The 16,130-nt window shown below is 50.6% G+C and overlaps 1 long non-coding RNA gene across 3 annotated transcripts; it reads left to right on the forward strand.

The window, feature by feature from the left end:
* The first annotated feature begins 2,353 nt into the window (after window positions 1-2,353).
* On the forward strand, window positions 2,354-10,383 carry LOC118967130 (uncharacterized). Of its 3 annotated transcripts, none has more exons than XR_005053999.2 (3): window positions 2,354-2,517; window positions 7,866-7,907; window positions 8,377-10,383. It is a non-coding gene; the product is annotated as an uncharacterized lncRNA (long non-coding RNA). The 3 variants fall into 3 exon arrangements; XR_005053996.2 differs by lacking the exon at window positions 2,354-2,517 and adding an exon at window positions 4,863-7,126; XR_005053997.2 differs by lacking the exon at window positions 2,354-2,517 and adding an exon at window positions 4,863-7,126 and having other exon boundaries at window positions 8,913-10,383.
* The last annotated feature ends 5,747 nt before the right edge of the window (window positions 10,384-16,130 follow it).

Raw genomic sequence — 16,130 nt, forward strand, 5'->3', positions numbered from 1 at the left:
ATATGCACAAGCAGGTATGGTATTTTAGCAAATAGGTGAGAACTATAAAAAAAGAGCCGAATAGAAATTCTAAAAAATATGATAGTAGAAATGTAGAATTAATTGAATGAGCTTAAAGGCCCTGTGCTAAATTCTTCTTTTCTGTTGAAACAGACCTTTGACTTGAATAAGGATGTAACCTCTAAAGAACCCCTAAAAAGCCAGCACAAAGGGTTGGAGCTAAAAAGACATAAAGAGATATAATGGAATACTGAAAACCAATGCCAAAGCCACCCAATTCAGGCATATTTCTCCACCTCCTTAGGTCTTATTTAATTTCTGTCATGAACATTTTGTAGCTCTCAGCAATGAAGTCTCATGTCTATAGTGAATGGCATTCTTAAGTTTTTGTACATGTATAATAAATATACTGGATTTTAAGGTCCTGTCATATCTCTTGCTGCACAACAAAAGGCCCCCAAACACAGTCCTTGGTCAAGAGGGTCTGTCATCAGCTTCTGATGCCCTGCAGGACAGATGTCAGGTCAGGCCCAAGGCCACTGTCCATGTCAGAGCCCGAGCACAGGTGCCCATGCACACACAGCAAAGCCCATTCTCCGGTATGATGGGCATGGAGCTGGGCCCCTCCTCATCACCCTCAGGTGTCCTGCCGGACCCAGAGCCCCCATGTCCATGTGGGCAGGTGCAGAGAAGCCAGAGAAGAAGCCCAGGCATGAGGGTGAGGGTGGTGGCCAGTTGGTGCCACTGCCACTCCAGAGCCACTCTCCCAGCCCCACCTCTCGCCCACTGGGTGGAGTGGAGCCTGCTGTGACCCCACTGTGACCACTGCTACTCCCAGGACCCAAGCTCTGCCCCTCTCAGGCTGCCCCAGCTGGGCACACCCATCACAGAAACCTCCCAGGATGGTGGTAAAGGGGTTGGAATGCAGGTCGGGAGAAGCAGCCTGAGCATGAGGACGAGGAAAGCCTGCTCTGGGCAACCGTTCTGAGCGCTCCAGCGCTGCTGTCCTTACAAGCAGATGACAAGGAGCTGTGGGTGAAGCACCTTTCATTTATGCATAAAGGGAGGTGAGGAATTTAAACAGAAGAATTTCACTAGCAAATCCCTTGTCTATTTTAAGCCAAGAGAGTGTGCAGAAAGCTCGCTTGCAGAGCCATACAGCTGGGCTGCTCCTGAGTCCAATCTGCCCTGGAAATGATGCGCTCAGGCCCCAGTGGCCTAACTGCGGAAACCAAGCCCACTCGGACAGACCTGGGCACGCCTGCGCTGCATCCTCCTGGTGGGGCACTTGCTCTCCCATGGGGCTCCCTGCTGTAGGAGCCCCTGCCAACTCTGCCGGGAGTCAGGCAACCCCCTGGGAACTTGCCATTGCAAAGGGGCTCCTGCTCAGCCCCTGCTGGAGGGCACCCTTTCGCAAAGATACTTCCTTACTGTTATTTATATGCTGAAAGAACAGCGATTACCCTGTAGTTAACGACTGGCACTCCAGATAGTTTCCTCTGCAGACCAAGGCAAACACTTCTACGACCCCCACGAGCTGAGAACCCTGCCACAGGGTGAGCAGGTGCCCACATTTGCCTGGTAAGTGAGCCTGATGGCGTTCCTGGCATCTGCGGCAGCAGGGGACATGATGCACCAGGTAAATAAAACAGAGACCACGCAGCATACATTTTTACTAAAGAATCATTTTGTGATAACCAAGTGATAGGATGTCTCCAAGCATAAGATTAAATTACATGCTGAGCAAATCTGGCTTTTTGTGGTAAACTGCAAAATCAGGCTTTCTATGGCAATTGGGAAGGACAGTGCTGACTGTGCGTCCGCAGCCTTTAGGAAGCAGCAGCCAAGCCAGCAAAGAGGCCGTGCAGACAGGATGCGGCCGCCCCGCCCCCCATGCTCACGCCCTGTACAGGGCATCCCAGTGTGCAGGAAACACTCGCTACCATCTCTGCTGCTCACACTGAAGCCTCATTGGGTTTGTTATTATTCCTACCGTGGGGAATCATTACAGCAAGGTAAATCTTCATTTGGACTTCCTGAAGATACATTATTGTGGGTCTGCCATTACCTGTAGTATCTATAGGACTGGAGATATTGTAGGTGTAGAATATAGATATTTGAGCACCAAACACACCACATTTACTAATTTCCTAGCCACTGTTGTATCAAAAGGCGCTGTACCTCCAGGCATTCTGAGAGAAACGAGTCCTGCCTGCACGCCCGGAGTCATGAGCAGATGGCAGGGCGGGGGCAGTGGGCTGGCAGCACAGCCCCTACCCGCCTGGGCGGGGACTTGGGCTCTCCTCATGGGTCCACGCCTGCGTAACAGCCTCTTCATCAGGCTGTCCTGCGGGGGACTCATCCTCCAGGGATGGGGCCAAACCTGACATGGGAACAGAACTGTGCGCAGCCACCATCTGCCCTGGCCTCTGTGACATGCCCTGGTGTCACACTAACCCGAAGCACCCCACAGAGGCCCAGCTGGAGTCCTCTGGAGGCTGATCACCTGCCAACCCAGTGAGTAAGGCGTCTGGGTGGGCTGGTGCTTCCAACCACCCTGGGGGCTGCCCTGGAGAGATGAGCTGCTTCATGACCAGAGGCCCCAGCGCCCAGCTCAGCCTTTAAGGGTCCCTCAGAGTCAGTGCCAGCTGGGGGTGGGGGCTGCAGGGTCCCAGGGTTGGGGTGGGACACTGGGGAGGGAGGAGGGAGCCTGAGGCTGGGGAACATCTGGGCAGACAGGGAAAGCTGACAACACGCCCCCAAGCCCCTGGGGCCCCCTTGCTGTGGAAGCAGCCCCCTCCCCAGTCTGAGAACCAGCCTTCCCTCTGAGAAGTGGCCTTGACCCCTTACCCCTGCCTCTGAGGTCATGCCCAGGTGTGTGAGCTCGTGCCTAGTGAGGGATGAATGAGCTCCATCTGCCCAGAGGTGTGGGCCACAGACAAAGGGACGCCTGACGGACACCACAGGGGGCCATCAGGGGCCAGGGCAGCACCTGGGATGGAGCCTGGTCAGACCAGGGGCCCACGAGGAAGGGCCCTGGGGGGTCATAGCAGGGCATCAGGGCATGGGGCGATGGCTTCCTGAGCATGCCCAAAGGGGCTTCCAGCATCGACTGGGGACGGGGGACACAGTGTCGGGAGCCCCCAGTGTCTGCATGGGCTCCCGGGTGCCGTGGGACTGAGGGCCTCTGAAGCGAGGTGACAAGGGGGGCCTGGTCCAGTGTAACTCACAGGGAACCCACTGAGTGGCGGTGGGAAGCCCCCACCTGGGCTCCATGGCCTCTGGGGCAAGAGGCTAAGTGGAACACACAGAAACTCATGCCTCTGGCAAGATGGCACATTAAGACACGACGTGGCACTCCCAGGCCAGGGGGCAGAAGCCTGGGCCGCCGCTGGGCAAGGCCGCCTTCTACCGCCTAGGGCTCCTGGTCCCACCGACAGCGCCGCTGGGGCCTGTGGATGGTCATAAATGTCCCACAGGCCCCCGGAGCGGCAGCAGATTGGACAGGCGTGGTCATCTGACACCACTGGCATGCAGCCAGGGTCCTGGGACGTGTCCTCTCTGTTAAGACATCAGGATATTAGAATGGCCTGCCATGGACAATGGGCCACCATAAAAAAGCACACAGGCTGGCAGCTCGAACAACTGCCTGGCCAGAAGCCCAGGGTCAGCTCTGCAAGAGCCTCTCCAACCTCTCGCCCAGCTCCAGGGCATTGCCGGCATCTTTAGGCTCCTGGGCTTGTCACCACAGGAGCCATCTCTGCCCCCGCCACCACCAGGTGCCCACCCTGTGTGTGTACATGAGCCCAAAGGTCCTCTTCTCATAAGGCCACAGCTGGGTTGGATCAGGGTCCACCCTAGTGACTTACTGACCAGACCATGTGCAAAGACCCTATCACCAAGTAAGTCCACATTCTGAGGTGCTTGGTGTAAGGAGCCCAACGTACGAGTTTGGGGAGGACATGACCACTCACTGCACAAGACAGGCCAAGAAGGCAGTGCAGCCCCATCAGAGCTGAGGACAGGGCTGTACGGGTGGCTCCCACGCAAGGAGGCACAACGCCTGGTGCCCTCGATACCATCCCTGGCCACAGATGCCCTTCCATCCTGTCCCCCCACGGACCCCTGAGCCACCAGTGTGTGGGAGGGGGCGTGCAATTAGGCTAGGCCCTGCCTACCCATCATGCTAGGGTGCCCGCCAGAGAGCCTGAGGGCAGAAAAATGACCCCGCACCAAATGTGTGCCAGCCCCACGGAAAATCAGGACGTTCCACAGCTCAGGAGCAAAGCTGCGCCATCTGCAGCAGAGGCCAATGCTGCTCAAATGATGGCACTGGGCAGGCCAGGCCCTGGCAGACGGCAGGACAGCGAGTGGTGCCCGCCCTGACCTGGTGGCCAGCCGGGCAGCACACTGAAGGGCATGTCCAGGGCACATGCGTCTCGGACTCTAAGGGCAGTTCCCTCGCTGTTCAATCTGTGAGGTGAAGCAGCCTTGTTACCTATTCCCACTGGAAGGGCAAGTTTACCCTTTTATTCTCCCACCATTTTAAAAAGGATTTTTCCTGGAGAAAACATATCTTCAGAAACTCAACTCTGTAATATTTGATGTATCCTACAGCTGAGTCGTTAGACAAATCGGATGCTGGGAGGTCACAGCCAGGGAGAGAACACTTTCTGTAGCTGCCCCCACACCCCTCCAGTCCCAGCCCCGGGCAGCCACCTGGAAGCAGCTGCTGCCACAGTCGAGGCAAGCCCGTCTGGCCCCAGGCCACAGCGGCCCTCTTCCTGGACACTGTCCCCACCTCCTGCTGCGGCCTCCCCACCTTCCAGAGAGCTTAGGGCAGCCTCACCAATTGGATCTTCCCTGGGCTACTGCCCACCCCCAGGGGCCCTCTGCTGCCGGGAATCTGAGAATTGGGTCCAGGGCCCTGCACAGCTTTCCAGACACCAATGCCAAATGTCAGCTGGGGGCTGGGCTGCCCCTTCCCCCATCTCCCTCCCCGGGCCACCTGCCAGCGAGGCGGCCCTGCCACTGTCAGCTGCAGCCTCTCGCGGGAACCTGAGCCAGAACCGCCCTCCTGAGCCACTCCCCGATTCACGACTCACAGAAACTATGAGATAAGGAATGTTTATTGTTTAAAGCCACCGCGTTTTTGGGGCAATTTGCTACACAGCAAGAGATAACTAATACACGCAGTTCAAGACACTTTGCTTAACAACACTGAGGCGCTAAACAGGGAAAAAGGAAGCCAGCAGGCTCGCCCTTTCCCACTGTCTGTGGAAAATACCTCATTACATTTATATCAGAGAAAACCATGGTCAATGATGGGAATACCAGTTGATAAAATCCAGAAAAACTAGCAATACTTTTTTTTAAAGGATGTACAAAACCTCTATACCAAACCCACTGTCTTAATCTGCTCAGGCTACGGTAACAGAACCCCATTGGCCAGGGGAGCCCACACACCACAGGCCTGTACTCCCCAGCTCTGCGGGCTGGCGGTCCAGGAGAGACGGATGGGCAGATCTGGTGTCTGGTGAGGGCTCCCTCCTGGCTCACAGGCGGCATCTTCTCCCTATGTCCTCACACGGTGGAAGGGGCTAGGCAGCCCTCTGGGGCCTTTTATAAGACACTAGTCCCATCACGAGGGCCTTAGCCTCGTGACCTCATTGCTTCCAAACACCACCACACTGGGGGGGTCAACATGTGAATTTGGGGGGCACACATGCAGTCGATACCATCCATCAAACTGGCAGATGTTGAAGAATGCTAAACACTAGGAAAACTATCCCATGCTTGTGGCTTAGAAGATTCTCCCCCAGACAGATCTATAAATTCAGTGCAACCTGGATCAAAATCCCAAGGGGACTACATTCTTTGAATTGAAAAAATGATCCTAAAATCTAGATGGAAATGAAGAGGATTTAGAATAGTCAAGACAGTCTTTAAAAAAGAGAAAGTCGGCTACAGGGCGGGCTCTACAACACAGAGAAGACAAGTAGTGATTTTACAGCATCTTACTACGCTGATGGACAGTGACTGTGAAGGGGTATGTGGGGGGGGACTTGGTGAAGGGGGGAGCCTAGTAAACATACTGTTCTTCATGTAATTGTAGATTAATGATACCAAAAATAAATAAATAAATGAAAATTAAAAAATAAATAAATAAAGAGAAAGTCGGGTCTTTTGCACCATGATCTCAGGGCTTATTTATCATGAGCTGCGCGGTCAGAGCCGTGTGCTTTGGTGCAGGTCGAAGAGGAACAGCACAGGAGCCCACCAGGGACAGCGCAAGTCAGCCAGCTCTCAGTGAGGCTGCCATGCAGTGCAAGGGGGGGAAAACGTTTCAAACGCTGTGCTGGGGTGACAGGATATTTGCATAGGAAAACGAGCCCTCTTGACTGCTATGTTAGACAATTTGCAAAATTAATTCAAGGTGGATGACAAACTTCAAAGTAAAAGCTGAAGTTACTTCCAGAGGGAGAGCTTTCTGTCATAATGGGTGGGTCAAAGATTTCCTAGAGGAGAAACAAAAAGCTTGAGCCATAAAAGAAAAAAAATAATAGTTTAGACTTCATTAAAATCAACATATGCTCATCAAAAGGCAAATTTAGTAAATACAAAGGCAAGCCACAGACTGGGAGGAAAATATCACAAAACAACGACTTCTATCTAGAATATATAAAGTAATAAAAAGAACCCTTTTTACAATTGAATAATAAAAAGACAATGCTGTTTGAACATAAGCAAATCACTGGACAGGCAACCCACAGAGGTACCACCAATCGGCTGTGAACAGCTGTAGAGTGAGACCACACACACCGCAGACTCCAAGGGAAAAGACAGATGTGGAGCGGCTGGCGGGCACCGTGGGAAACAGCCTGGGATCTCCGGAAGGCGGAGCACGCCACGTGTGTTCCCGGGGCACAGTGTGCCAGCTGCCCTGCTCGTAGCAGCCCAGATGCCAGAAGCACCGGAGTGGATGGGAAAACAAACGAGGGTCTGGGGCACCACGGGGACATCTGCACTTCAGTGACTCCGTTCAGGACGCTGCAGGACCACAGAACTGACCTGCAGAGATGAAGCGGAGCAGCGCTGTCTCGGGTGCCGGTGCCTGACCGCAAAGGTACAAGGCTGGAAGGAGAGGGTTCAGCCTGTCGTCCGTGGTGATGTTGATACGTGGTGTGTGTGTGTCACAACTCACCACTCAGCACATGTAAGCTCAGAGGATCTTGCTACATGTAAATAATATTCCCATTTAAAAACAAAACACTTAATTTAAAGTGTTATGAGCAATGACCTTGAATAAATAGGTTAGATTGCTGCATTCCCTCTGGTCAGCTACAGATTGCGGGAAGTGGCCTCACTATTCAGTCAACCGTTCAGAAACCTGGCAGAGCCACAAACAGCCTTGAAGGGCAGGGGCGGGCCAAGACAGGGCTTTGCTTGTTTCTAGAAGCTTCTGATTTCTTGTGATTCCTGTAATTCTTCTTATTTCTTGGCGGTTTCCCTTCGTTATTTCTTATTTCCTGTATTTATGACATCCTGCTTTTTACAAAAATTACATCAGCTAGTGGGATTATCTAAGTTTTGAACAACCATATTCTGCTATATAATGTTTCTACCACTGTAAAATTTTCTGACCTTTTCATCTCTGATTTTATCTCTATTATCTCTTATTTTAGCTTCCTTTTATTGTTTTTTACTCTCTGTACTTTTCAAAATAGGACACATAAATTGTCACTTCTTTCTTGCTTTTGTAATAATGCAGCTCTTTAAAGCTATGAATTTTCCTGTGAGCACGGCTGTAGGTGGTACCACGTTAGTTCTTTTATGCATATTGTTTTGTTATCACTGTTTTCCAGAGATTCTACGATCTCCATGGCTGCCCCTCCTCGGCTCTCGAGGTAGGCTTTTCCATTTCTGGGTGGAGGCCCCTCGCTTTCTCTGGTCTGGGTGCGGGGTAACCGGGAATGTCATCGGTGCTGTGTTTGCTCTTTGCAATATGCTGACATCTCTGTTGTGACCTGATGCGTGCGTGGACTGAGTGACTCTCCTGCAAGCACCCTCTAATTATGTGCTGGGCTTAGTTGAGAGTTAGGGAAAGAGCAGATGGGTTCCTCCAGAGTGACCCCAGACGCAAAGAAACCTTCTCCTGAGGGTTCAGCGCCTCACGGCCGGACAATTCATCCTCCGCAGGTCACTTTGCTCCTTCCCGACACCCATTACCAAAATTAAGTCCCACTGGGTGGGCTCCCTCCACACAGATCTCATCTATGACACCAATCACATCCTTTCTGTTAGGCTTCAAATGAGGGAAAAGGCACCCTTACACACATGCACACGTGCACTCGAGGACCTGGCTTGTCTCACCAGGGTTACAGGAACACTGGGCCAGGACGGGGCTGGCACATCTCCTCGGCTGTCCCTGGCTCCTGAGTCCCTGCAGCTGCGCCTCTGCCAGCCACCTGGCCACACTGGGAGTTCTGTCTTCACCTTGTCCCGGCCACAGCCCCCTTGGGTCTCATAGCATGTTCCAGAGGGAGCTCCTCGACCTCGGGCTCTGACGGAGCGCTCTCCAACACCCAGGCCGGGTCTGGGCCCCAAGGGGGGCAGCAAGGCCCCGACGCCACTGGCCCCAGCAGTGCTCTCCGCCCCCAGCCCCCCAGCAGCAGGGACCTGTTTCCTTGGAGAGTTTATAGGCAGATGTTGTGAAAATAACAATTATGTGGTTTGGGTGGATTCCATCTCTACAGCTAATCATAGAAACTAATTATAGGTTGTATTGCTGAGTAATTTCAGGGGAAAATCAAACAATGTTATTTTCTTACCAATAAGCCAGTCAACTATGTTTAAAGTCTTATCAACCAGTATGGGGTATGTTTTATTCAACAATCAATTTTTTAACACAGAGCTGGCAGGTGTCAGCACCCTGCACCTGGCCCCTTGAGGTGTGTGGATCTGAAGGCCGCAGGACGGCTCCAGCTGGGAGCACCGATGTGGGCAGGGAAGTGGGGTGGTCCGCTCAGCCCCTCTGGGCAGGCATGCCTGAGTCCAGTGAGTTATTTTAAGCACCCATTGTTCCTTGGGCAGTTGAGATAGAGGAGGGGGCCCTCAGGGCCTAGATGGGTCCCCCTGGCAGGTGCCTGTGCCCTGTGGCTGCCCCACCCTCGCCCTCAGATTCCAGCCAGGTCAGAGCCCCCAGTGACTGCCTAGGGGACGTGGGCCACCTCCTCTGGACCCTCTTGCCAGCTGCAGATGGGGATTCTGGAAACTATGTGGGCCCCACAACCAGTGCCCTGGCCCAGCCCACTGGTACAGACAGACAGCTGACCGGGGCTGGCCAACCGGACGCTGGATCCTAGGAGCCTGTAAGTCTGAATGTCTCATGAAGGTCTCATGATGTGGGTGTGACACATCACAGTGGCCTTTGCTCCTAGTTCCCAGCACAGAGCTCCTGCAAGCCCCGGGCTTTCTTGAGTGTCAGGAGCATCTTCTGTTGTTCACAGGAGTCCTGAGTTTATAACAATGAGATGACTCAACTGGGGCCCTGGACAGTTTCAACACACAGACCAGGTGGCCACAGGGGAGACACTCAGCCCCCCATCCCGGACCTCTGAGGACAGGCAGAGGCTGGAGCTGTGCTGCAAAAACTCCTGAGTAACCCTGAATTTGTAGTTGGCCAGAGGATGCATGGGTGGCCTGGAGATCCCACGCGCAGCTGGGGAATAAAGTAGGGCAGCCCTGTGGGGCTGAGCCCTGAACCTGTGGGTCAGAGATGAATTGTAGGACACCGCTAGTGTCGGACAATCGTTCAGAGCATCTTAACTGTGGGGTCCTCAATGGAGGGCCTCGACCCTTGCCTCCAGGGTCCTGGGGTTCCACAAGTACCCAGTCTCTGCCAAGTGATGTCCCCCCATCCCCATACCTCTGTCTTTCTGGCTAACCCTGTCTCTCTGGCTGTCTGCCGTCTCTCCCCGTCTCTCCCCCATGTCTCTCTCTGTCTCTCCCTGTTACTCTGGCACTGTCCCAGTGACTTGAATTAGTCCCCATTCCTCACATCCAGGGAAACTTCACCTTGTCCACTGGGAGCTCTGAGTGTGTCTGGACTGGGGGACATCCTGCCAGCTGCCCTCTGGAGCTCCCGCCCTGTGTCCTGTCCTGGGCAGGTCGCTACAGAGAGTTGGGTAGAAAGGCTCAGTCCCCACAGGCGTGGGGACCTGGTGTGGCCCCAAGGAATATCCAGGATGCAGAGATGTGTCCAACCAACTGGCCTCTGCTGACACACCTCCTGGGAAATGTCCCTCCAGGCTTCCAGAGACAGTGACACACTGAGTTAGCTGGGTAGCCCCGGAGAAAGCCATTGGGAGTTGCTGAACATGCTTACACTCTTCTGATGTTGAAAAATAAAACATTATTACATATATTTTAGAATAAATTTTAATAATGAAACATAATGAATTTTAGTGATTAAAATATATACAGTATAAAAGATGTGTGTGAAATGACTTGAATCTTACTGAGAAACTTCTCAACAACCTGAGCTCCTGGGCTCCTAATGGCCTCTGTTCCAACACTCACTAATGCTGAGAGCGTCTCACATACAAACAAGGCCTTTCTGAGACCCCCACCTGGGGATAGCTCTCCCACCTCAATTACAGAAGACAAGATGGATGTCACGGCCCTGGACCACCCTCCTCGACCCTGCAGGCAGCCCCAGGCCCACGTGAGGTCTGGCGGGAGGTGGAGGGGCACACGGGCCCATCGGTGTACATGTAAAGTGCTGCAGGAAGTGACCGTCTGTCTCTCAGCTGTCCCCGGGGCACCGAGCCTGTGTGTGGCAGCTCTCGTTCTCTGTCAGGGTGTTTGGGCTGGCGTTCCTCCTGGTTCTCATACCTTACAACTTGACTCCCCACTCAGACCCCAGATGAGACAATGCAGGGCAGGCCGGGTGCTCACAGAGGGCCATCTACAGCCAAACGAGCTTCCTTCACAGCTTGAGGGCCGCCCAGTCATCACTCACGCCCACCTTCCTAGCACATGATCCTCTCATGCTTGCCAATATTTTTTTTGAAGCTAAACATTCCAGAACTGACTTCCCAAACATCTTGGGCAGAAGGCTATGGTGCCACCTCTTCTGCCAGGGAGCTGGGTTGCGGGTGCCAGGCCCCCTGTGGGTGGCCAGTGTCCCAGAGGGAAGTGGCTTCCAGGAGAAGCTGTGTCCAAGAACAGCACCCCAAAGCCTGCTTACAGGGGGAGAGCCAGGGGTGCCCTGGGTCTGAGGTTGGAAGCCTTACACTCCCCTCGGCATCCCCCCATCCCCTCCCAGGGCACATGGGCATCTGCTGGGTGAGGGGAGGGACTCTGTTCCCATCTGGGGCTCCCAGAGCAGGCAGTAACCAAACAGCATCTGGGAGAGGTTCCCACCCAGCTCCCTCAGAGGCATGTAGCCACGGAGCCCCTGGAGTTGGAGGGGTGACCATCCCTGCACCGGGTTCAAAGTCCCAAAGCCCAGGCCACCATCCCCATCCCTGCAGTGCCCAGTGTGCGCTCTGGAAGCTGGGTGGGCACGACTCATCTTTGGAGTTAGGGACACAAGTTACTGTTGGAGACAAATAAGGATTATTCAGAAAGGACCAAGTAATTCAAACACAACTTCATCTCCAAACACAAGATGCTTGGAATGGATAATCACACAGAACATGGAGACACTTAACTCCTATGACGCACAAACCCCCACACAGTGTGCAGTGTCCCCTTGAACCCCGACTCCTGTATTTGGATGTGCTTAGAGGCGGGGCCCCATGACAGGAACAGCGCCCTCATAAGGAGCAGGAGAGGGCTCATGCGTCAGTCTGTAGAATCACTGTGCGTCTCTGGGACAGTGAGCAAGGCCCCAACACACAGTGGCGAAGGTGGGCCAGGTGCCCGGACCACAAAGCCCCGCTCACCTGCCTCATCACAGGGACTGTGAGGACCTGACTTAGGAGGCAGAAGGTCAGAAGGAGGGCGACCCTTAGGGGCTTAGACTGGAAGCCCAGGGGAGCCATCAGGCCCAGGCAGCATCCTAGAGCTCAAGACACAAACCACACACACGGATTTGTGCACTTTACCGTAAGATACAACCTCCAAGCCCCTGAAAGGGCCCCAGCAGCTTTGATAAACAGAAACGCCGTCTAATGAAGGCATCGTCTGCATCCCAGGCGCAGCTGACATTCCTGCTGCACAACGCCACTGAGCGTTCTCCAAAGGTACACAGCCCTTCTCACGCCTGAGGGGTGCTGTTTGGATTGTTTTTGGACACATTGTTTAAATGTGTCTTTATTCACCTTAAAATGAAGTTGCTAAAAATGTAGGTTTTTATTGTGGTAAATCACAGGTAACATAAAATGTACCATAGTAACCATTTTCAAATGATATTAAACACATTCACAATGTGCAGCTGTCCCCACCACCCCTTCCCAGAACTTTCCATCCTCCCAAACTGAAACCCTGTCCCCACTAAACACTCACTCCCCGCCTCCCCCAGCCTCTTACCCCGTCGCACCACGTCCTCAGGTTCACCGTGTGGGACACGGGCCACAACTGCCTCCCCGTCAGGGCCAAGGAACATCCCCTGCCTGGGTGGACGGCCTTGTGCTCAGCCACCCATCCCGCTGTGGACACCGGCTGCTCCCACGTCTCTGCTGTCAGGAATAGTGCTGCCGTGGGCGCAGGTTCAGACAACGCTTCCTGGCCCTGCTGTCAGCTCCCTGGGGTTTGTACCCAGATGTGGGGTTGCTGGATCAAGTGGCAATTGTTTAGTTTTCTGAGGAACCTCCACACTGTCCATATGGCTGCACCATTTTATGTTTCCACTGGCCATGCGGAGTCCCAGCTTCTCTGCACCCTTGCCCACACTGTGGAGCATCCTCCTGGGGGTTTGGTGGGGTCTGGGTGGGGTTTTGATCTGCATTATCCTGAGGGTGAGTTGAACATCTTTTCATGGCCAGTCGTGTGTTTTCTTTGGAGGAATGTCTATTCAAGAGTTCTGCCCATTTTTTAATTTGGTTGTTTTTGTTCTTGAGTTTTAGGAGTTCTCTGTATATTCTACATATTAGTCCCTCATCAGATGTATGATTCGCAAATATTTTCTCTCATTCTGAGGGCTGCCTTTTTGCTCTGTGGATAGTGCATTTTCATGCTGACATTTAACAATTTTCATGAAGTTCAATTTGCCTATTTTATCTCTTGTTGCCTGTGTATCAGTGCCCTTCCCAGGAAAACCCCGCCAAGTCCAGTGTGGTGAAGCTTTCATCATGTGTTTTCTTCTAAGAGTTTTATAGTTTCAGGTCTTACATTTAGATTCTTTGATCCATTTTTGGTTAATTTTTGCAGATGGTGTAGGTAAGTGTACAACTTTATTCTTTTCCATGTAGACATCCAATTTTCCCAGCACCATTTGTTGAAAAAATTGTCCTTTCCTCATTGAATGTTCTTGTCATCCTTGTCATCCTAAGGTTTCTTAGTTTTCTTTTCTTGTAGTGTCTTTGTCTGGCTTTGGTTTAGGGTAATGCTGGCCTCATAAAGTCCGTTAGGAAGTATTCTCTCCTTTTCAGTTTTTTGAAAAATTTGAGAATGATTGGTACTAGTTCTTTAAATGCTTGGTAGAATTCACCAGTGACACCATCAGTTCCAGGACTTCTCTTTGTCAGGATATTTTTTGTTATTCATTCAGCCTACTAAGTAGTTATAAGTCTATTCATATTTTCTATTTCTTCATGATTTAGTCATGGTAGGTTTTGTGTTTCTAAGAATCTGTCCATATCATCTAAATTATCCAATTTTTTGGCACACAATTGTGCATAGTACTTTCTGTAAATTTTATTTATACCTGTAGAATTTGTTTTAATGTTTCCATATTCATTTCATACTAATTACTCAAATTAGTAATTTGAGTCTTCTCATTTTTTCTTAATCCATCTAACTAAAGGTCAGTCAATTGTGTTGATCTTTCCAAAGAACCAACTCTTGGTTTCATTAATTTTCTCTGTTGCTTTTCTGTTGTCTGGTTAGCTTATCTCTGCTGTAATCCTTATCATTCCCTTCCTTCTGCCAGCTTTGGGTGTGATTTGTTCTTCCTTCTTTAGTTCCCTAAATTGTAAAGTTAGATTGCTGATTTGGGATCGCTCTTATTTTTGAACCTTGTTTACAGCTGTAAACTTCCTCCTGAATACTGCTATCAATACGTCTATTAGTTTTCATAAGTTGTGTTTTCTTTTTCATTCATCTGTAATTATTTTCTAATTGCCCTTGTGATTATTCTTTGATCCATTGATTTTTTTTAAGTGTGTTGCTTAATTTCCAAAGTTTTGTAAATTTTATAGTTTTCCTTCTGTTATTGATTTTATCTCTACCCCATTGTCATCAGGGAAGATATTTTGTTTAACATCTACCCTTTAAAATCTTTTGGACTCAATTCATGACCTGACATACTGTCTATCCCAGAAAATGTCCCCCATGCACTGGAGAATGTGTATGCTGCAGTCGGGTGGAGTGTTCTGCACACGGCTGTTCTTCTGGTTGGCTCGTTGTGTCGTCTGAGTACTACTCTGTTTCCTTCCTTCTCTTCTCTCTGACTGTTCTGCCCCTTACTGAGGTCTCCAACTTACTGTAGAGCTGTCAGTTTCTCCCTTCAATTCTTCAGTTTTTGGCTCACATAGTTTGATGGTCCATCATTAGGTGTGTAAATGTTTACATATAACATGTATAAACACATATGCTTTCACCCCCTAAATCTTTGTGTTGAATCTTTAATATATAATGTTCATGTTTTATTTAGAGTCTTTTTTTCTGGTATCAGCATAGCCACCCCTGCTCCCTTTTGGTCATTTGCATGGCACATGGCACATGTTTTTCCATCCTTTCTCTTTCCATCTATTTGTGTCTTTGGATCTAAAGCAAGTCTCTTATGGACAACCTATAGTTGGATCATGTGTTTTTATCCATTCTGCCAATCTCTTTGCATTGGAGAGTTTAGTCCATTCACATTTAAGTAATTACTCATAAGAATTGACTTGCTTCTGTTATTGTGCTATTTCTTTTCTATGTGCCTTATACCTTTCTTGTCCCTTCTGCATTCCTGTTTTATTTTGTGTTTACTTGATTCTTTGTAGCAGACGTTTAAATTATTTTCTCTTCTTCTTCCGGGACTCCTAGAGTGTGCATGTTGGTCCATTCAGTGAGGTCCCACAGGTCCCTTAGGCTCTGTTAGCTTTTCTTCAATCTTTTTTCTTTCTGTTCCTCGGCCTCGGCAACTTCTTTTGTCCTCTCTTCAAGTTTGCAGATTCCTCCATCTTCCTGTTCAAACCTGCCTAGGAATCCCTTTAGTGAATTCTTATTTCAGTTACTGCATTTTTCAGCTCCAGGATTTCTTTCAGTTTCTTTTTAGGTTTTCTATCTATTTGTTCACATCTCCATTTTGTTCACACATCATTTTATTGACTTTTTCTACATCTTCTTTAAGTTCTTTAAATATCTTTAAGACCACTATTTTAAAGTCTTTGTCTAGAAGATTTGCCATCAGGTCTTTTCAGGGACATTTTCTGTTTAGTTACTTTTTCCCTTGGAATGGGTCCTGTTTTCCTGGGTCTTGTTTGTTTTGTGACTTTTTGTCAAAACCTGGACATTTGGATCTGACCATGTGGGAACTCTAGACATCAGGTGCTCCCTCTTCCCAGGCTTTGCTACTCTTCTATGTTACTGGTTTTGTTTCCTGTACATGTCAGAGGCTGTCTCTGTGCCGAGGATCAGCCTGGGGTGGAATGTAAGGTCTTTTCAGGTCTTTTCTGAGCTGGAGCATCTCCCTGGGCATGTCTGATCATTCTGAATTTCTCCTTAATGTCCTAGTCTGTAAGGTCTGGCTCCCAAAATGGGAAAAAGACAAAAATAAAAGGGAGGAAAGGGCACTAGGTCTGGAAGTTACTTTAGCTGTAAGGGGTGCCTTGCAACACTGGGGGGCAACAATGGTCGCCACCTCTGTATCCACACCTCTCTGATCAGGAGCAGCAATCGGCGATCTGAGCGCAGATCCCTGATATTTGGAGGATGAGGTCTTTTGTGCCCACCTTGACTCCTGCAGGCTGTGTGCA

This window comes from Manis javanica, chromosome 5 (genome assembly GCF_040802235.1).
Source record: "Manis javanica isolate MJ-LG chromosome 5, MJ_LKY, whole genome shotgun sequence".
Taxonomy (NCBI): domain Eukaryota; kingdom Metazoa; phylum Chordata; class Mammalia; order Pholidota; family Manidae; genus Manis; species Manis javanica.